The sequence below is a fragment of the Equus przewalskii genome, chromosome 1 (genome assembly GCF_037783145.1).
Source record: "Equus przewalskii isolate Varuska chromosome 1, EquPr2, whole genome shotgun sequence".
In the NCBI taxonomy this organism is placed as follows: Eukaryota; Metazoa; Chordata; class Mammalia; order Perissodactyla; family Equidae; genus Equus; species Equus przewalskii.
In genome coordinates, this window is record NC_091831.1 from 143115215 (window position 1) to 143138629 (window position 23415).

General features: G+C 34.7%; 1 long non-coding RNA gene across 2 annotated transcripts in view; it reads right to left on the bottom strand.

Moving 5' to 3' along the window:
- Positions 1–3733: 3733 nt before the first annotated feature.
- The window catches only part of LOC139084025 (uncharacterized), a 70174-nt gene continuing 50492 nt past the window's right edge, over positions 3734–23415 (bottom strand). The window contains exons 3-5 of one of the 2 annotated variants that reach the window (XR_011541310.1): positions 21231–21357; positions 11582–11673; positions 3734–5332 (exon numbers count right to left, since the gene is read on the bottom strand). This is a non-coding gene — a long non-coding RNA (uncharacterized lncRNA). Of the gene's footprint in view, positions 5333–11581; positions 11674–21219; positions 21358–23415 lie in introns of those variants that run through there. The other variant, XR_011541309.1, reaches the window with a different exon arrangement.

The window sequence follows — 23415 nt, forward strand, 5'->3', positions numbered from 1 at the left end:
TATGATTTCTTCAAATACTACTATACTTTTATTTGTTTACTTATTTATGTATTTAAATGTAAATGCTTGCTTTATTTGGGACTTAATCTGGATAAAATTATTTCCATGTAGATTTTCAACATAGTTTATTAAATAACCGAACGTTCCCCTTTCAATTTAGAAACCTGCTTTATCATATACTAAATTCCTGTCCGTATTTGGATCTGTTTCTACATTTTTCCATTCCATCCCTTTTATGTATCTCTATTTTACATGAACAAAACTGACATTGTTTTAATGGGTTAATATTTATATTATGTTTTAACATCTGCTCGAGCTAATTATTTCTCAATATTCTTCCCTCTTCTTATGTTCTCAGACTATTCCTGTTCGTATGAACTTGATATCATCTTGCATATGCTTTTGGTAATTTAGTTGCCATCATGTTAAATTTAAAGATTATCTTATGTAAAACTTTTATTTTTATCATGTTGACCCTTTCCGTTAAAAAAAAATCTGATGTGAGTTTCCACTAGTCTTACTTACAGGAAAATTTTTAAGTTTTACCCGTATGGGTCTTACATATTTCTTAATACATTTATTCCTAATATATTTCAACATATTTTCCTATTGAAAATGGACACATGTTTTATTATATCTTTTGACTTTTTTTTTTTGAGGAAAATTAGCCCTGAGTTAACATCTGCTGCCAGTCCTCTTTTTGCTGAGGAAGACGGGCCCTGAGCTAACATCTGTTCCCATCTTCCTCCATTTTATGTGGGATGCCTGCCACAGCATGACTTAAGTGGTGCATAGGTCTGCACTCGGCATCCGAACCAGCGAACCCCGGGCCCAAAGCAGACCGTGCAAACTTAACCTCTGTACCATGGGGCCGGCACCGCATATATTTTATTATGTCTTTTAAACAGTTGCTGTTTTAATACAGGATCGTTATAGATTTCTGTGCAACAAGTTAATATCTACTCGCCTTGTGGAATTCTATTTTTTATTGATTTGCAGTAATAGTTTTCTTTTTTTTATGTAAAATTTTAGTGTCTAAAAGTAGAGATAATTCTGTACTGTTCTTCTTTCCCTGCTTTTAACTGCAATGGTAGTACCCTAAGGACAATGCTAGCTAATAGTAGTGACAATGGACATCTTACTCTGCTTCTAATTTTTCGAGAAAATTTTCAGTGTTTCCCATTACGCATGGTGCTGGCTTTGAATTTAGCTGAATAATCATGTTATTCATATCATCCTATTTTATTAAGATTTTTGAAATAATGAATGGATGATTAATATTGCCAATTTCTGTTAATGATCTATGGGAGTTGCCTATTTTTTCTCTTTAAATTATTAATATGTTTAATTGTTTAAGTAGATTTTTTTTTTTACCATTTTTGCATTTCTAGAAGAAAATCCCATTTGGTATTGTTGTATTAGTCTTTTTAATGTGCTGCTGGTTTCTGTTTGTTAATATTTTACTTAAAATTTATCATCATTGCCATGGTGAGATTTGTCTACATTATTTTTTCTTGCAATATTTATTCCTATTGCTGTTGTTTTTAAATTTTTATCCTTGCTTCACATTAAGAATTTAGAAGCTTTCTTTTTATGTGCTTTGGAAAAAATTTAAATAGCATTAACTTGTCTGGTCTTGAGAGCTGCTGTCTTAGCCTAGTGTTTTTTGAGAAGTAGCTCTTTAACACCTTTTTCTTTTCTGTGGCTGCCTTTTCTGATTTTCTATATCTTTAGACTAAGTTTTGATAAATATAAATTTCTCTCCAGGTCCAGATAGGTTTTCTTATAAATTCTATCAAATATTTAAGGATGAAAAATGTCAGTAATGCACCAACTCAGAAAACAGGAATGGTAGGGACCCTTCCCAACTCATTTTACATAAAGATATAACATTAATTGTGCCATTTAGATCATCTGTATCCATAGGTTTTTAAAAATATTCATTTGATCTGTCATAGACTGAGACATTAGGGAATTAGAATATTTTACTAATTTATTTCTCTTTGGTTATCATATATTTTTAACTCCTATAATCTTTGCTTTATCATTGTTGATGCTGTTTATTTGGTTACTATGTCTGTTACTTCTTTGTAAATTTCACTCTTAAATTGTTGAAAGTGTTCTTCTATGATTTACTTAACGTCTTTTAAATGAATTTATCTCTATTTGATATAAAGTTCACACCCACTGTTCTTTTTTGGTTTTTTGTTTGCATTTTACTAACATTTCTTACAAATCTTTCTATCTGCTTTTTCCAACTTACTTTGCTTTCAATTGTGTCTTATAAATAACGAAAACAGACTTTTTTTTTTATTTGTAAGGTACTGTGAATGGCTTTTCCTTTTACTAAGTGAATAAAAGCCATTTGCATTTACTGATACGGCATATATGTTTGAGTTATCTCAAATTATTTTATGATCTGTTTTCTGTTTTGATAACTTGTAAAAATCTTTGATCTGACTGTGTTTTGTTTTTGAATATGCATTTCCCTTGATATATTTATTTTTGACACAGTGGTTATTTTTATAACCATAATATCATATAATCTCCTGCATGATCTATTTCTTTGGCAATATTTATTAATTCTTTATCACACCACATATCTTGTTTGCCTCTCCAGATCCACTTTCCATATTTTACTCCTTATTTTTGGTCCAAAAGTCTGAACCTTATGGACCATATCAATAAATTTCTATGACCTCTGGTTTCTAGTTGGCCTCAGACAATGATGAGCCCTGGCAATAAATAGGATGGAGGAAGAAGAGAAAGGCTGTGTCCCTTGACCTACCATCACTGTCTCTCTTATGGTGACCAATTCCACGTAACTCTCTGTACCGCTTCCCTCATTCTTTTTGGGCTAGGGGCATAACCCTGGTTCTTGCTCTGTTCCTTCTTATTTCACTAAAACCACACTTTGGAAATTATTCCTTGAAAATAAACTTACTTCAAATTCTCCTATTTTCAGCACACCGTCCTGACTTTCCTGTTGGGCCCCTGACTGATACGCCTATTATAAGCAATGATAAAATTAGCATAATTCCTTTTCTATTCTCTCTTTCCCTCTCCCCTGATGCCAGATTTTAACTAAGTATGATTTTTCTGAATGCCTATCAATGTGCTGACAACTGTACTTGAAATTCTATTACTTGAATAGTAACTTCGAACTTACAAATTCTGATTTCCTCGTATTAAAAATGAAGAACTCTGCCCATTTATGCTACCACTCACATTTCACCCCCCACTGCCCCACACCCTGCCAAATGTTTGTTTATGTTTTCCACACAAGGCGTATGTTTATATACTGTTTTAATAAACTAAATCATCATATTTTGTTATCTTGCAGTCTTTTAAATAAATTTAATGCTTACTGCCAAATAGTTTACTCTAGTTTTATAATTATCTTTTGGTTGGCTGGAGTTCCACCTCCAGTACATTTCTTAAATTACTGTTTAGAAGGGTTGCCAGATAAAATAAAAGATGACTAGTTACATTTTGAACTTAAGATAAACAACAATTTTTTTTTTTTTTTTTAGTATAAGTATGTCCCAAGTATTGCATGAGGCATTTTTATTTGCTAAATCTGGCAAACTCATGTCTGGCATGTAACTACTGAGTAACACTCTAAGTTAGTGTTAGCTATTTATAATTTGAGTCTGTGACAATTATGAGTCTATGTTTTGATGGCAATTATTTAGTTTTAGATTTTCCTGGAACGCAGGGTGTACTTTCAACATGTTATTTAAATTTTCTTTTATTTCCAGTATTATTTTCTTCAATTATATACTTGTTGAGTAGTAGATTAAAGATGGCTGTAAACTCTTTGCCATCCTGTGCCAAAATTGAGTGGTGGGAATATTATCCTTCTTGTTGCATCTGGGCTGGCTCTGTGTCTGTCTTTGACCAACAGAATGTGATGGAAGAGATGCTGTACTACTTCTGGGGCCAGGCCTCAAGAAATCTGCAGCTTCTACTTTCACCCCTCATGGAACTCTCTCGTGGAAGCCAGGCGCTATGGATAAGTCAGCCTCGCCTGGGATGAAGCCCACGTTAGCCGTGTAGAAAGATACGGCACGTGTAAGAGCCAAATGCTCTTGGAACTTCTAACCCAACTGAGATACCAGTCGATTGCAGTTGACAGGACAGGGAGCAAACGAAGTGTGCAGCACAGCCCTTCCTCATCCACAGAATCGAAGCAAGTAAAATGGCTCTTGTTTTAAGCCACTACATTTTAGGGCAGTTTATAATGCAGTAATAAAATTATTATTTCAGATTTTTAAAATTTGGCTATTCAGTTTTCTAAATGTGTGATATCCTTTTTCTCTATTCTATAGCCAGAATTTTCTCTTTAATTCTTCTAAGCATTTCTGTATTTAACATTATTGTTTTATTTTGTTTGCTGTATCTTTTTTCGTTTCTGTATTTTATGATCATGACTGTGTATTGTCTTTTTCTTCTTGCAGTCCTTTCAAGTTTACCTTAATTTCTCTAATGGCTTTATTGTATATTTATCTTACACCTCTACCCTGAACAACGCCTACTCCTTGTTAAGTTATTATGTCTGTTGGAAATCACTTTCTGCAACTGTTGCATTTTGTGCTTTTGTGCTTTGTTTCGGAGAATCAATAGCTTGGTTGATTGTTTTTTAACCCCCAATGAAATTTTGCCACAATTTTCATCTTCTAGGTTTTCTTCCTTTTCTTATAGTGCAGCCATGAAGATTTTCTGCTGTTTCCTTTTTGATGAATCATTTAAGTCATAGGTGAGTATTTTTCCCCTCTCAGATATTTCCTACATATTTGTTCAAAGGAAGGTTGGTTTGCAGGAATTTCCTTTACTGCCAAGGGTTTTGTGTGTGAAATCATGTGATCTTTACTTCTTGCCATCTAATGGCATTGGGAAGTTCTGGGATGTTTCTCGATGCAATGGCTTCCTTCTCCCTTGAAGCCACTGAGGCAGACTGCTTCAGAAAAACAGGACTCGTCAGTCTAACTTTTATTTAGCTCTATTTACTATGCTTCTCAGGGTCTAAACTTGAGCAGGAACATTTCAGATTCCAGCATATGTACACTATTTCTGCTCTTATGAAGAGAGACCTTAGGGGTTATGCTTCAGGATGTTTCTTTCATCTGTGAGAAGTGTTGGTTGCTGGTTTGTCTGTTACCAGAAGCCTCAGTGTTTGCTGTCCTGGTCCTCCCCAAACCCATCTGCTTGTTTCCACTGCGCGTGGCAGCGTTTCCTCCAATTGCCTAAGAGGTTTCGATCTGTCTCCTTGTTACATAGCTAAAGGAGAATGTAGTTTTTAAAAATTCTTCTTGTTGCTTCTCGGTAATTCCTAAAAAGAGAAGTAGAAATTGTCAAATTACTATCATTTCTTCAAATGCTACTCTCTATAGAAACTTTTAAGCTTGTCATGTTTTGTATTTGTTTTTATTTAGTGGCATATCAAAGATATAGAAGAGGACATAAAGTGTAAAGTAGATAAATATTTAAAAATACAATAAAATTAACACTATTTATCGAACATCAGCAAGAGAAAGGTAAGAAAGTGACTAGTACATAAGTTCTATGTAGCTCCTCCATGAACAAATCCCTCTTCATCCTTCTGTTGCTTCTCTTCATAAGTTTACCATTTACATCACGTTCTAACATGACATTTTTGAAAATGCGTTTTTTTCACTTTGTATAAATGAATATATAAAACATACTCCTTTGTGACTTGTGTATTTTGTGCCTCATTATCCTTTTGAGAATCACCCATGATGACATGTGCATCTGTAGATCATTCTTTTTTATTGCTGCAATGTATTTCTTTGTATGAATGCACAACAGTGTACCTATTCTGCTCTTAATAGGCAATGGATTGCTTCCAGTTTTAGCTAGTATGAATAGTGCAGATATGAACATGCTTCCTATAGCACATAAACATATTTGCCAAAGAATGCACATAGGTATGAAATTGTTAAATGAAGATTAGGCTTATCTTCATATTTATAGGGTAATTCCAAATAATATTCTAAAGAGATTGTAACAATTTATATTACTATAAATAGTGTATGAGAGTTTCTATTGTCCTACAACTTAGCCATCCTGTATTCTTATCCAAATTTATTTATTTATTGCCAATATGTTGGGTATCATTGTGATTTTAATTCACATTTACCTGACTTCTAATGAGGTTGAGCATTGTTTTCATATATATATATATATATTACCATTAACATTTCTTAATCTTTAAAGTACACTTTTACCATTTTATCTTTTTGTTCTTTTTTTTTACATCTGTGTAAAATTGCTGTGTATATTCTGCTTACTAATTTGTTGTAAATTATATGATTTCTAAAATCGTTCTCCCTGTTTGTGGTTTACCTCTCTATACTCACTGTGATTTATTTTGGTGAAAAGACATTTTTAACTTTAAGATGGTCAAATTGAGCACTATTTCTCATTTCATAATCCTTTTAAAGAAATTTGCTCCTACCCTGCCACCTTAAAGATATCTTATAATGATTTCCAAAGGCTTTATAGTTTTCTCTTCCATCATTCTTTCAATCACCTGGAATTTATCTTGTTTGTATGGTTTGAGGTAGGGATTTAATTAATTGATTTTTTCTGCAAGGATAAACAGGTTTCCTAGCAACAAGTATTGAAGAACTCTTATTTCCAAAGTAATCATCAATGATTTTTCAGTTTTATATCAAATTTCCATACATATGTGAGTCTATTTCTGAGATCTCTATTATCTCTTCTTTGATCATTTATCTATCATGGATCAATATCACACTATCTTAAAAACTACTGCTAGAACATGCCCCACGCCTTTTCATCTGAATGTGTATCTTGCTCATAATTGGCTCCTATCAATATAAATTATAAAATTATGTTTAGGTTTACATTTTCAAAGAGTTATTGGGATTGCAATCTACTTTATTGGTCAACTTAGGAAAATCGATAATTTAAGATGAGCATTTTGATCGCTAAACATAGCATATAACTACATTTATTTACCACACCTTTAATATTTTTCAGAAAAGTTTTATAATTCACTCTAATGTATTTGCTGATTTCTTTTCTTCATATTCATTTTTTGACCTTTAACATTTTTACAAAATGAACACACCTGCATATAATGTACCAGATCAAGAAAGAGTATATGCGGTTGTTAAATTTAAGTACATTTAGGAAATCTTTAAAGAACGATGTCTCACCATTTCATCTAGTTTGAAGTAGTGGTACATTAGCTTATAATTAGAAGCTCTTTTCTGAAACCTATTCATTTGGGAAATGTTCTAAACATGATGCTGAAGGATTTCCATTAAAACAGCTCCATGAAACATTGATTGTTGTTGGCTCTACTGGCCTGAGGACCTTGAACTCTCCTAATATCTGTTGCCATGTTACTCGGTCAGGCCGTTTAGTATCTCGGTGCCTCACTTCCTGTGTCTACAAAAGAGTGATAAGATTTTCTCTAGCAGGCAAATAGAGTTGCTACTAAAATTCAAGACTATAATAATGTACATAAAATCTCCTTAAATAACATAATTACACTATAAATGAGGTTGATAATTTGTTGTGCTTGAATTTTGGTATTATAAATAAACTATTAATGAGTGAGTAAAATAATGGGAAATATACAGCAAGCATTTTTTTAAAGATATGATTATTTACAGTCAAATGAGTATATCTTGAGGATACAGTTGGATGCGTATTAACAAATGTACACATTCCCTTAACTAACACCCCAATCGAGATAGAGAACATTTCTATCGTGCTAGAAAATGCCCTAAGACCCAGAGAATCCACTCCAAGTTATATATTCAAGAAAAATTAAATTATCTATCCCCAAAAATAGCTACACAAGAATTCTATGCAAGCATTACTCATAATAGCCAAGAACTATAAACAACCAAATGTCCAATAACGTGAGAATGTACAGACAAATCATGACATATTCATACAATAAAACACCATTCAGTAATAAAAAGGAACTAAACATCAATACATGGAACAGCATGAGTGAATCCCTTAAACGTTGAAAGAAGCCAATCCCAGAGAAACGATTCCATATGATCAAGTCTTGAGGTTCTAAATATCAAATAATGAAGATGCCCAACTCTCTACAGCAAAGAGATTAATACATAGAAATAAATGGTCTGACTCATAGGAAGAAAGGGAGGAGGTATCTGAGCACATGTAATTTTGTTTATTTTCCCCTCTAAACATAAGAATCTTCTCTATTTCAATATGCTGCTTTTTATGACTTTGGGTATATTTTTCTGTTGAAAGTTATTAAAACGTTTGAGGTTATAAGGGCTAAGAAAAATTGTGTTAAATATTAAATGCTCCTTGAAAGAAAAACACAAATAATCTCCAAACCAAATGAATAATTCAACTCAGATCCTTCAACTTTTTGAAGTGTAAACAATATGTAATAATAAAATGTATTATTGAGTGGCTGCTACATGAATTTTGAATAAAAATAATTTTATAAGGGTTTTCACTATACAATATTCACCATAAATATCCCAAAAAGAGTCTCTTGGGGATGTCTTTCATATATATTTCATTGTGACATGGTACAGATTTTGTCAGAATTTATGTGACACAGTATCTGGGCTTTCTTGGTAATTTTTATGGACTGTGATGTGACAATATATATGGACAAAATTAACACTACTTACCGCTCACTTGATAGATTAATGACTCCTCTGTAATTTCTATGCTCCATTTTATACTGAAAATTCATGAAGAGTCTCTGACAAAGATGCTGATGCCAATAGGGCACTATTAAAAATGTTATGAGAGAAGTAAAAAATGTGCTGTCTTCGCATTAAAAACAAGTTGCAAGTTGCATTTGTGCAACTTTGTGGATAGTTTAAGAAGTTGATGATGTGGTACCCTTGACACACAAACATGTTGCTCCTTAGTCATAATTTGGTTAATTGACTGAGCTCTGTCTTATTCAGTGGAGATTGCAGAATATTCATATTGGAAGGTATGCAAAGGATCATCTAAGAATCTTCTTGGAGAATCTTACCTACATTGTGCTGCTGCTCCTCAAGTCATAACCTGCTTCTCTCTCTGTTTCTCAGGCTTTTTAATATTAATTTTTATTATATTTTTATTTTTTCTTGCTAGACTTAGCAGAAGTGAAAGTAAATGCTGATGGTGGTGGCTGACATCACCACTCTTATTTTTCACTGTGGAGACTTCAAAAATAGGAGATATCTTCCACTGATATAAAAGGATTGTTTATAGCACTTGAATACCCTCAGAAGTATTTTATAGAAAGGATAAGCATCTCTAATTATCTGTAACTAGGCAGAATTGGTTTCTGAGGAACTATTTATACAGAGACACATCCTAAAGAATTCTGATATGGAATCTGTCCTTATAATCCTTCGATTCTTTTAGGTGTGTTTATCTATCTCCCCTCCAGAGCTGTGCTTTCTCTCAGGGTGAGCGTAAATCTGATTGTAAAGCTACACATTTAGACAAACCAAAGTAGCATGTTTCTTCCTAGTTTGTCTTCAGTAGCCTTCCTGTAAAGGCCCAGTACTTTGAGGTCATTAGCATGTGAAGAAAATATCTTCAGGACCCTTTTCCATTATTTTCAAATCTCTTCCACTGATATTTTAGTGATCACTTAGAGGTTCATTACCTCATAGATTTTTTTTTCTTATCTTGCTATTGATATTTGTGTGTCAATTTTCTCTCATTCAAAAAGCTTTGTGATGTTATCCCGTGGTGCATTACCATCAAATTGAATGCCTAGAGCAGCATTCATTTTTCAGAGATATTCATTTGTGAATTAAACATGTGTTAACACAATGTTTTGTGGATTGTATTTACTCATCTGTATTTTTATAGGTTTTGCATGACTGTCATAAAAGTTTTTTGCATAAAGTTTGAATTTGTATATCATATTTATTTTATTCTCTGTAATCAAGTCCTTCTAAGATTTTGCATTATCACTCACAGTACACTAAGGCAATGATAATATTAGTACACTGGGAGTAAACACATAAGGCTGCTTCCAGTAAACTGTCTAGGGGCTTCAGCCACCTGGAGGCTGGGGTGTCAAGAATCAATATCTTGAGCCAGGCACTATTCTTCATGCTGGAAACATAGCAGTGAACTACACAGGCAAGGTTCCTGTCTTTGTTGTGTTTACATTGTAAAGGTGGGTAACACACTATGAAAAATTTCTAATGTCTATAAGTGTAAACAGGGAAAAGTGATAAAGAGAGACGGGACAAGGAGATAAGAAGTGCCATTTTGGGTAGGGTCATCTGAAGAGATTCTCTGTGAAGATGGCTTTTGAAAAGATCAAGAACTAAACTAAGTGAGGGAATGGGGGTTTTGGGGAAACTGTGAGAGAAGGGCATTTCAATCAGAGGGAACAGTAAGTACAAAAGTTTAAGAGTGTTAACAGAGAAGTTTGAGGAATGGAGAGAAGACCATGGTGGCTGAAGTGGAACAGGATGAGGTGAGTGGGAAGAGTTGGGGTTAGAGGGGGAGGCAATGACAAATTATGTGGCACCTTCTTAACCACGGTGAGAAGTTAGGATTTTATTCTCAGTGAGGTGGAAAATAATTACTGGTTTTTGACCAGAGGAGTTATATGATTTGACTTATATTTTAAAAGAGTCATTTTGGCTTCTATGGGAAGAATAGAAGACATGGAGACAAAGGACAGATCCGGGAGCCAGTTTCAAAGTTATAGCAACAGTTCCAACAGGAGATCTTGGTGACTTGGTCTAGAGAGTCTAGTGTTTTTGTGGTAGAGGTGGCAAGATATGATCAGATTCTAGATATAGTTTGAAGGCTGAACCATTGAGATTTCATGGTGGATAGGTTATTATCTCTTTTATCTATGAGGAAAAATATTTATAAAAGTTAAATAACCAGAAGCAAAGGATGGAAAAGTATAACACTAAGAATGTTGGTAATGTTTGAGTAGATCTTTGTTTGGGTAGAGGACTTATGAGTTGTCCTTTTAAAATCATGCTTTAAAATTTAGGTAAATATTAAGTGTATCTCTTTTTATATGCCTCAGAACTTACATAAATATTATGTGTATCTTTTTATGTGTATAACATAGCACATAGAACTTAATATTTTAAAAGGTGAGCATCTTCCTTATGATTTCCAAGCTAGTATGTAGCCCTAGCTAGATGGAGAAAAGTAGAAAGTGAATATGGAGAGTAAAGGGAAATTATCTAGCACATCTCACCCCGTTCCCTTCAGTGTCCACTCATCCTTGCTTGATACTGGTAAAAGTTTACATATCCAACACAGGGGGCGCACAAAGTCACATCATTACCATAGCATCATGCAGTGATACCAATTTAGTCATACTTCCATCTAAAACTGAAAATCTTAGCTGCCCTGTTCGTATAATGGAAAAAAATGAAGGAACATAAAACAATAAATTAACATAAATCATAGCTGCTGCCATATTAGCTATGGCTACCATTTCTAAAGCTGATAGTGCCTAAGCAGTCATTCTCATACTTTCCCAACAGTCATTCCATATTGCCCCTACCATCTGCCAGCATATCAACTGCAGGGTGTTTCTTACCTGTCGGGTGACACAGCACTTCATTCCTGCAGGATTTGAGTCATTGGTGGTCTTGTCTTTATTGAGTTGCTGCAGTTTCCCATTTATCACGACTATTGGAGAAAAGAAGACTATGAATTCCATGGGATTCAAACAGTATTGCATGTGTCCATTAAACAGCACCAATGCAATTGGCCCTGGTAATCATGATCAATCATCCTGATCAGTAAAATGATACCCTTCTCTGAATGCTAGTTTACCATTATATAGAAACTAAAATGGCCAGTAATAGTAGCAGCATCCAAATCACTTGAACCATGATGATATATGGTAACGAAACATTCTTCTGTTGGGCTTTAGGATCTCTAAATGCATTGAGCTCAAGGTCACATCAGATTCTTCAACTGCGTTAGTGGAGTAACTGGAAGAAAAGTCAGTCCTACCTTCTTCTTTTGGTGCCTGGGCTCATATGGAGAAAGCTGAACCATCTCTTGGCTTCTGTTTTAAGAGATACACTGTATCCTGTAAAACAGTACCCTGACTCCATAGGGTTATCTATATGCTGGTGCCATAGGTGAACCTTCAGTAGTACATTTCCTTGTTCTGTCAAACCAAAGGCTGTGAATAATAGGATATGCTTTAAGGATAATGAATTCTGTGGACCTTATCCCATTGCTTCTTCTTTTTCCTTAAAATCCATCCTTCAACTAATATATTATTAGCCAGAGAAGTCAAAGCATACCCAGTTTTCACTCAACCCTTGTATATTGAACTTCTAAAATTAAATGTGCTGTGCTATTTGCCCCAAGATGTGTTTTTGCCACTTTAATTCCACTTTAATTAATAGTGCACATGGCCTGCATGACTAGTAATGGCATGTAACAACAGCAAATTTACCCTAAGTCTGTTGCTTTACAGCTTAAGTAATTTGGCCTAAGTATATTAGCACAAAAGCCACTAAAGCGTGGGACTTTAGGTCAATTGTTTTAAAATTCTTAGTTATTAAGTAACTAAGGGAGTTTTTTTTTGTTTTTTAAGAAAGGTCAAGGAGGAAAGTTGGATCATACTTCTAATTCAACACAGGAATTGAATCTGAATGCTCTAGACCACGTCGATGTTGCTTGTGTTTCAAAGCATTTAGTAGTTGTGTTCCTCCATCTTCCTTTGCTTTTCTCTCTTAGAGTTTGAAGAGATTTAATGTTAGTAATGTAGGTTTTGGTTGCAAAGACAATAGTGACAGCCCTTACTTTCAACTGTGGGCTGATCTGAATGATATTCCTTACACTTTCCTATAAATGTCCCTTTGTTGATGAAGAGCATTAAAAAATGAGAGTATTTTCCTTGAGTGATTTGCAGGATCTTACTGTAGGCATCAAACATATGAAGGAATGCCAGTGAAAAGTTTAGGAAATAGCCCATACCAAGCTTGGATGCTGTGTGAATTGAAGTAGTCTTTTCACAAATACTTAATATCACAACATGCTAGGTGAAGAACCATAAGTGTTACTTGGATCTTTGCATTGTATAGGTGTCACAAGGACAAAAACAATAATGTATTTATAAATCCTCCCTTTAAGGATTGCAGATAAAATACAGCACACTAGTTAAATTCTAATTCCAGATAAACAACAAATATTTTTTTACTGTAAGTATGTCTAAAATATTTCTTTTCTTTTCTTTTTTTTCTTTTTGAGGAAAACTAGCCCTGAGCTAACAATGGCCAATCACCCTCTTTTCCTGAGGAAGACTGTCCCTGAGCTAACATCCATGCCCATCTTCCTCTACTTTATACGTGGGACGCCTACCACAGCATGGCTTTTGCCAAGCGATGCCATGTCCGCACAGGGGATCCAAACCGGCAAACCCTGGGCCACCAAGAAGCAGAATATGTGAACTTAACTGCTGCGCCACTGGGCCAGCTCCTAAAATATTTCCTTGAGACATTCTTTTTTTGTTTTGTTTTGGTGAGGAAGATTAGCCCTGAGCTACCATCTGTGCCAGGTTTCCTCTATTTTGTATGTGGGATGCTTCCACAGCATGGCTAGATAAGCGGTGTGTAGATCTGCACCTGGGATCTGAACCAGCAAACCCCAGGCTGTCGAAGTGGAGCATTGAACTTAACTACTATGCCACCAGGCTGGCCTCTTTGAGACATTATTCTACTAAAAAAACCCACGTGTTTTTGTTTTCATCTGAAATTCATATTTGATTGAGTCTCCTGCATTTTTGTTTGTAAAATCTGGCAACTCTATGTGCCTTCCCCTAAGACCTCCCAGGAAAATTCTTTTCCTGATATACTGAACTTTTGGGATTTTATTGTTCTGGCTGGGGTATTGGTTAAGAAGAGACTAATTGATTGATCAAAGAGGATACATTCGTTTAGAGTAGAAAGAATGTGAAGATGCTTTCTGAAGGACAAAATAGATCTGAGACGTGAGGGTGGGAGCAAGAATGAGAGGAGTGAGGTAGAGATAGAGTGTAATGGTGGGTTGAAGCTTTGGCAGTCGGAAGAGAGATTGGGGAGTTGGTGCCAAATTATGAGAGGGGTTCAGAATAGAACCGGGCAAAGACGATTTTTAGAAAGTTTTGCTCTTTGTTATAAAACATAATTTTTCTTTGGTGTCTCCTCAGTAGCCTTCAGGAAATACATTACTAGGGGTCTTTTGTTTGTTCATTTGTTTGTTTTTGGTGTGCTGTGTGTGTGTGTGTGTGTGAGTCTCTGTGTGTGAATAAGCTGTTGGTTTTAGTTTCTTTAAGTTTTGACGTCTAGCTGGAATTAGCCAACTGATGGCCCAGTTTAATTTAGGTTACATCAGAGTACAGTGCACATTGATCATTCCCAGAGCACGTGGGCAATCCTGTCAGAGGCCAAAAATACTTCCATGTAGCTTTCAATAAAATTGGTAAACAGCAATTTAATGTTGACTGAAGAGTTTTGAGTGGTCTGCCAAGTAGGGAAAAATCTCTTTCTGAACAGGAGCTATAAAACAGACTAGTGTCAATTTGTAAATTTAGGAAGTCGTTTCCATGAAAGATTCTTGTTGGGGGTGTGTTATGTCTAGTTCTTACAGACCTACTTGTCAGTTCAATAGTTCTGCTTGAGGGATTCCCATTAAGCCCTTGAGTTACAGGCCCATGTCTGACTGCCCCTAATTATAACTGCAAAATGAGCTGTAGCTAACAATGTCATTTAGTTCCCCATTAGCATTTATATCATTGGTGTAGAGTTTTGAGTTCCTGCCTTTGTGAGGACACTTGAAATTTCAAAGCAGATTGTAAACTAAGAAATGACCAATACTAGCACTATTTTTCAGGCTGGTAGTATAAATTAGTATGTCTTTGTGGATTAAACAAAAATAGGATTTGTTGTGGAGCCAGGCCAGTGGTGTAGTGGTTAAGTTTGCATGTTCCACTTGGGCGGCCTGGAGTTCATAGGCTGGGATTCCAGGGGCAGACCTATGTACCATTCATCAAGCCAAGCTGTGGTGGCATCCCTCAGACAAAACAGAGGAAGACTGGCACAGATGTTAGCTCAGGGCCAATATTTCTCACCAAAAAAAAAAAAAAGGTAGAATTTGTGAAGACTAAGAATATATTGATTTAATGTAAAAGGCCCAGTTTTAAAAGAGAGAGGAAAAAGTAATGAGAATAATATCACAAGCATTCATACACCCACACATCCACAATCTTTAAAAAAGGTTAACACTGCTGCTTTAGATAGTTTTTTGGTAAAAGATATAAAGTGGATAAATGTATGATATTGAAGTAACCTTAGCTACCATCTCCCCGTGGGACCTCTACCATCAAGATTTTGGTATATATCCTTCCAACTTATGTTTTGCTTGTATATATAACTGGTAAGTTGGACAGCATGAATATGCGGAATTTAATCATGAAGCAACTTCGTGTGTCTCTCTTGTTCCTTTAAACTGATGTTCTGGATGTTTACTCTTCCCAAGTAATAAGCAAAAATTCCAGTAGTCTATGACATTTCTGGCTGCCCTTGGCTAATGAAGAATCATATGGTTACTTAGAGGTACTTAATATTGCCTCAATTTGGTATTTAAAGTTTTGGGTCCCATGGGATCATTAGAGTCTCATGTAATAGTCAAAAATCTAAATTTGATTTAATGTCAAAACTTCTCCCCATCTCTGGCTTGGGCCAAATGCATGAACAAAGTCTGAGGTTGGGATGAGGTGTACATGGTCTTCTGCTTCTCTCTCCCTGCCTTAATTTCCACAGGGCTTTACTTGGCTTCCTAACCCTGTTTCAGGGCTCCCAGAATTGAAGAAGGTTGGGTAGCAAGGAGGTGTAAGGGGATGAAGAAAGTTCTGACTTAACTGATAAAGGTCTATGTCAGTCAAGGTGCTGGCAGGAAACAGGTAACACTTCCAAAAGGGGTGACTGCCAAGAGTTTAATGAAGAGAGTGTTTTCAAAGGAAAGTTGAAACACCCAATGGCTAGTTAGCGTGGAAAGACACCACCGTACCTAAGGTCACCCATCAACAGCTTTATCCTTAGGTGGAGGAATACAGACACTGCCAACCACAGCCCAGCTGGGAGGGAACCAAGGGAATCAATAAACCAAGTTCCTGTTCATCCCACCTTCTCAATATCCTGCAGGTATTTTCCACTGACTGAAATGAACCAAATGCTAGAGGCTTGATGGGTCAACAATCAGGAGTAGGAGCAGATCTATAAAGCTAAATCTTTTCTCTTGTGGGCGCTTGGATGGGTCTTCAAATTTTCTCCCTTTTCTCTCCCTCACCTCTGCCTAATTTGAGGGGAATCCCCTTGTGCGTTTCCTAGATTAGGGAGAATGTATCCTAATTATAGCTTATTTCTGTCTCTTTTTAAAATGCCGAGCTCTCTAGCTATACGTCAGCTTTCCAGTTCTCAATGTTTATTCCTCTGGGGACATTCTCTCTTTCATGTGGGCCACATCTAGTCCAAGGGAATCACTCATGCATTCTTGGCCCTGAAAAATGCTATGAGTGCATGTCAAAATGGAGCAGCACTGCACCTTCAGCCCCACCTTCAAACCAGCATGTCCACCAATCTCCATTCCTTTGTGATTGTCTGGACGAGACTGAGAAACTGATCCCAAACTTTAGGGACACATGTTAGTCTTTCTGAGTGTTCTGCTTAAAGCCCTTCTCTCTTCTCTCAAAGTACAGAAGAAATTACTTTCTCTCATACTGTCCTGTTCTTGCCTTATGGTTTCCATTTCATTTTTTAAAATTATCTTTGAACATTTAAAACATTCTTAGTCTAAACATCCCTTTTAAAATAACCTAGTTATTTTGGTTTAGAATTATCTAGCATTTCGAGAATGGTGGTTTGCGATTTTTGATCATTAATTAAACTTCATTGAAACTTATTTCTGTGGAGAACCCAAGTTATAGAAGTGACTTTACAGAGATGACTTCATATTTGCCTCTGTTAGGTCTAATATGTTACCACCTACAGACTATTTTTATGGTAAATATTTGTTTTGAGATCCCACACCACAAAGTTTGTGTGTTTTCACACATGGATGTGGCACAGGAAAGACGTTCAATGTTCCTGCCGTTTGCTTTGCTTCTACCTGTGGCCCCTCAAAGGTGGCAAACTTCCTTGATGCCTTTATGGATCGATAGGTAGAATTTTCCTAATCTTTAGTTATTGTACATAGAAATGTTTTGGGATATCCTGGCTTTAATCGCGTACAACAGGTGCTTAGCTTGAACTCCCCTCCCACATAGAGGATGAGACTTCAGGTCCTGGAATTCTCTTCTAAATCATCTGTAAACCACTTTGGGTTTTCTTGGTTTCAATCTTAGCTCTATAATATGAATATTTTTCCATATTTTATCTGACATTCCTATATGCTTGGATTATATGTGTAGTGGGTGACATACCAACTTAGTGTGACTTATTGACTGGAGGTCAGTAATTTTAGTTTAAAAGGTAATTTTTGTGAGGAATGGGCATTTTTATTTCCATATAATTTTAGCACTTGTAATTTCAGCAATACAATATAGGCTCCATTACATAATTTTTAACTCAATTTAATCCATTAAATAATAGCTCCAAAATTTATAAAGATACTACAAATATATTAAGGAAGGGACTTTTTATTTGCATGTAAGTAGTCAATCACAAAATGTCATATTTCTAGATCTATTATATTCTACAAGTATAGTTACATTGTACTGTAAATAGTGCTTGAAAAAAAATCAATTCTTTCCATTACTCATAACAAAAATTTTAAATAAAGAAAGCCATGACAGTTCGTATTTTGTTTTGATGTAGGAATAATCATTTAGTTCTCTCAAGAAATTGATAGATGTAGTGAAACTTTTATGTACAATATTTGTGGTCTTGTTTTTTCTCATTTATTTGATTATGTAATTTCAAATGCATGAGACATCGGTCTTGAAAATGGATAATCAGGGAAAGCAGCCAGGAATTAAAAAAGAACAGAGTGTGATACATTGGAAAACTACTTGTGAATCACCATCCAATATTTCAAAATTCAAATTAATCCTTAGGTTTGAGAAAATAAATGTAAAAGCAAGAACTTCATTATAACTATGGAAGTGCAACTGAATAGAGAATTTATTCATTAAGGTTATAAATCCCATTACTGGTTTTAAAAGCTTCTTTTTTATACTACTAACATTAATGCTGAATGAAGACTGGGCTGCTACGCATTAGACCTGAAAATGCATAATTACATTAATTCTGGTCTAAAGCCTGTGGGTAAGATCTTTTAAGCCATTACGCAGGAATAAACCAAATATTCATGGTGTTGAACATAAGGATTTACATCATTTTCCCATCCATGTCTTGATTAACATCTCAGTTTTGGAGAGAGCTTAGTAAAATATCAATGAGAATTAGATCATTACAAGGAAATAATATAATAGTGGTCTCTTTACAAGAAATAGGAAAATGGCTTCAATTACCAAATGTAATTTTTTTCTCTGCCTGAAGGTCACATGAGGCTTTACTTTATAAAATAATATTAAGATGTAAAAACAACAAACTTTTTTTTCTTTAGAATTTTCTGCTTTATATTTATGGTAATAACTTCTTGAAATCAAAGATAATATTTGATAATTAATGTGCTTTATTAAGATGATAAACAATTATATTTACTATATATTCTTCTTCTGAGAGATGAGGGGAAATTTTCCTTTTGGGGTGTGTGTGTGAGGAAGTAGGTGGATGATGCTTAGGATGAAGAAAGTAGAATTGTTATTGTGGAGATTTTCTTCTCTCTCATGAAACAAACCTCTGGGTCAGAGGTAAACGAGTGAAGGCAATCAGGTTTAGTGCTTATTTTGCCTCCTGTTCCTACATCTTCAAACCACTTTATTTTGGATCCCCTCCCCCACAAAAAAAAATCACAGCAAAATCTAATTTTCTAGATTTGCTTTCTGGGTTGCACAATTTATTGGACACTTTTTTTACTATTCTTGTTGACTGTTCATCCTTTTTCAACAAAGTAGAAACGCCCTCTGGCCTTGGTTTCATTGACTCCATACTGTCTTCAGGTTTCTTTTTCTCACTCTGAATTCTCATTCTCTGTCCTTAATTTTCAATTTCATTGTTGATTAAAGGCCTGACCTAAATCAACAATGAGGTATTACCTTTTTCTGTATAATTCACCACTCTTTTAAACCATAGGAGAAAAATATTATCTTAATAGATACAGAAAAATAATTTCATATGGTTCAGAAATAATTATAACAAAAACATTCAGAAATCTAGGAGTACAGGCAATAATCTTTAATTTCATGCAAGTGAAACACATATCTCTCATAGCTGATAAATCAGTCTAAAAAGTTATTAAGAATATAAACAGTACTAACAAAAAATAATGTAAACCTCATATGTAGTTTATATCAAAAATTTAAATTACTCATATGTAATTTAAAAATTTCTGGTAGCCACATTTAAAAAGTAAAATGAAACAGATGAAATTAAACAATACATATTTTTTTTTTTTTTTAAGGAAGATTAACCCTGAGTTAACATCCTGCCTGAGCTAACGTCCGTGACCATCTTCCTCTACTTTATATATGGGATGCCTGCCACAGCATGGCTTGGTAAGCTGTGCATAAGTCTGCACCTGGCATCCAAACCGGTGAACCCTGGGCCGCTGAAGCCAAATGTCTGAACTTAACCACTGCACCACCAGGCTGGCCCCAATAACACATGTCTAAGTAACTCATGTGTCAAAGAAAAAAAATCACCAAAATAAATGTAAAATACTTCAAACTGAATGACAATGAGAAAGTAACATATCAAAATCTGTTGAATGCAGTTAGATCAATCATTAGAGGGAAACTTACAGTGGCATATACACCTTGGTATATATGTCTCCTCTCAACAACAATAAAAAATGTAAAAAAGAAATAGAAGGGTTCTGTCTTAAGTGAAACAGACTCAAAGGTATGTATATAATACATCAATAAAAATGTACAAAGGAAGAGAGAGTCAAGAAATATAACACCCAAATGTAATGCTCATTTTTTATTAGATTTATTTTTTAAAAATGGGGATACATTGTGGAAGTTTGAGTATAAACTGAATATTGGATTATATTAGGAAAATTTAATTTTTTTATGTGTGATATTATATTAGTATATTATAATACAGGAGAATATAGATGCACGTTGAAGTGTCAAGTATCTGTAATTTACTTTGAAATGGTTTAAGAAACATATAGGTGTGCACATCTGTATCTGTATTTCTATCTATATATCTATCATAGAGATAGATACAGAGAGAGACAAAAGAGAAGAATGAGAGATGTATGGTACAATGTTAACAATTGTTGAATATGGGGTTTGATGGTACTACTCTTTCTACTTTCGTTTGGTTTAAAATTTTTTCTAATAAACAGTTTTATTGTAACACATTTTATAATATCAAAAAGTGTTATAAACAAATACGATTATATTTATTATATATTGGGTTCCTGGAGAAATCTGAGGTATTCTTTAGTTTGTCATGGTTTGTGGAGCAAAGTGGCTAGGTGGGGCTCTGTGATAAGTTTCAGCACCAAGGAGAGGCTCTGAAATACTGGAGCTTGACTTCCATCTGATCCTTGGAAAGTTGCACAGCGTGGTGTTGCATGAGATCTGGCCCAGACACAGCTCCCTGTGTCAGCATAGGGTGCAGCTGAACTTTGCACTAGCATGGCTTTCTAAATTTTGTTCAGATTTTCTCAGTCAGCTGAAAGATTATTTTATATAAAAGGGAAAAAACACCTTGCCTCACATCTTACCAAACCGACTTAGGGGATATTAAAATCTTTGGCAAGTTCAGCTCTATTCAAAAGCAGTATGAAAAACAGTCGAGTCATCCTTAAAGAATAGCATCTAAATAAATAGTCATCAGAAATATAAAGCCAAGAGGAAAGCCAGGAAAAGTTGAAGAGCACCAACCTACATCTTACAGAGAACATAAATTCCTGAAATCAGGAGCTTGACATAGACAGATCCAAGGCTGAGAGCAAGATGAGCTCCTGGCTTTAATGGTAAGAATGATCCAGCTGCTAGCCAGTGAATCTAGAGTTAGCTCATCCCAATTAGCTTTTCCAAAGAGTGTTTGAACTTCTTAAGATGAACCTTATCTGAAAGCAAAGCTTTTCTTTTCCTTCAGTCTGGCTTTTACCTCTGTTGTCTGTCTTCCTTCTTCCTGCTCCATCTGAGAGTCACTATTGCTCGTGGGTCTAAGGACAGAGAATGACAGGAAGTCTTCTGTTTCTCCATGGGCTTTATTTTCCCATCAATTTCCGATCCTGAAAATAGAAGAGATTTTCTTCAAGTTTAATTCAACCTTTAAATAAACCAACTGTTTGAACTTCCAGAATCACACCAAAATATCTTTGGATTTTTTTTCTCTCTCACCAAAATGTTTTTATTATTTCTTTTTTATTATCACTTTCAAGAATTATATTATCAGTTTCAGAATCAGTGACTACTTAAGATACTACCCATTTGTTCAAATTAAACGTGGCTGAACTAGTTTTTAGAAAAGCTTTTGGTAAATATTATCAAGAATTGAATCTTATATGTGAGTTGTTTATTTTTTTACTTTAATTACAGTTACTACTCCATTATAATATCAATATTTTGTGGATTATTATGGGTGTGGTTTATCAATAGACAGGTAAAAAGCAAAAATAATTTTGATTTAACTAGAGTTATTTGCTATAGATCTATGACAAATGTAAACGCAACTTGATTTTTCCTTTAATAGTGATTAGTTGTAAAAATATAACAATGAAAATATCCCTTATAACTATGAGATGCAGCTGAAGCTATATGCACTTTTAAAGGGTAGTTTATAGGATAAACCATTTCTATTAAAAAAGAATAAAGACTAAAATTTATTGACTACATGTCTTGCCCAGCCCAGGAAAGTGAAAAATGGGAGCAAACCTAAATTAAGTGAGAAGAAGGAAAATAAAAGTAAGAGGAGAAGTCAATCAGATATAAAGCAAAAGATTCAAGAGAAGATCGTTAAGAGACAAAAGTTGTTTCTTGGAAAGACTTAAAGACAAAACTTAATTGAGAATTTTTGTTTTTAAACCAGAGGAAGGCACAAACAATATTTGGAAAGATAAGTGGGAACTAACTAGAGAAATAGCAGATTTAAAAGATGTAATAAAACATCATTACAATTTTATTCACATAAACTTAAATATCTAGAAAAAATAAACACAGAGACATGAATAGATCTCGGGAAAAGATTATTGAATGAAAAAACTGTTTAAAAGATGAGATTTGTGGCACAGCCTCATTTAGTTACATTAGAAACATACACCTAAAGCACCGTTATGTAGTTTGCAAGAGTATGTGCCTTGCTTTTTAAAATTAACTTTATTGAGCTATAATTCATAAACAACAATACCCATCACCTCTTTTAAGTTGCACAGTTTCATATGTTTGACAAATATACACAACTACTAAAATCAAGATATAGAACATTTCAATTATTCCAAAATATTTCCTTAAGCCTCTTTGCCGCAAATTTTGTCTCAGTCCAGCCGCAGGCAATCACTGATCTGCTTTCAGTCTCTAAAGATTAATTTTGCTCATTCCAATATTTTATGTAAGTGGGATTATAGTTTGCACACTTTCGTGGCTGATTCTTTTGCTCAACACAATGTATTTGGGATTTACCCATGCTGCTGCCTGCATCACTGCTTTTGTTCCTTTTTATTGCAGTGTAGAGGATAATTCCTATTATTTATCCATTTACCTGTTGATAGGTATTTGACTTGTTTCCAAATTCATGGCTATGATGTACACAGCTACAATGAACATTCTTACAGCAGTTTTTGCGTAGACAGCTTTCAACTACCTGGAAAGTGGAATTTCTGGGTCATATGCTGAATGCACATTTAATTTAATTTTTTAAAAACCTGCTAAATAATTCTTGGAATTGGTTGTACTTTTTTCCACTCCCAGTGGCAATGATGAGAGTTTAAGTTCTTCCACATCCTTGCCAATTATTGGTACTGTCAGTTTTTACTTTGACCCATTTTGTTGGGTATGTTGCATTCTTTCTTTGAGGTTTTAATTGGCATTCCTCTGATGATTCATGAAGGTCAAGCTCTTTTATATGCCTAGTGGCCATTTGTACATTTTCTTTTGTGAAATGACCATTCAAAGTTTTTGTTCTGATTCATTTAATCAGGATGTTTTTCTTCTTATCTTTGCATTGTAAGCAGTTTTTGTGTGTTCTACATATGAGTCATTTGTCACATGTACGTGGTGGAGATACTTTCCCTCAGTTTGTGGCTGTTTCATTTTCTTAATGGTGCCTTTCACCAAGCAGACACTATCAATTT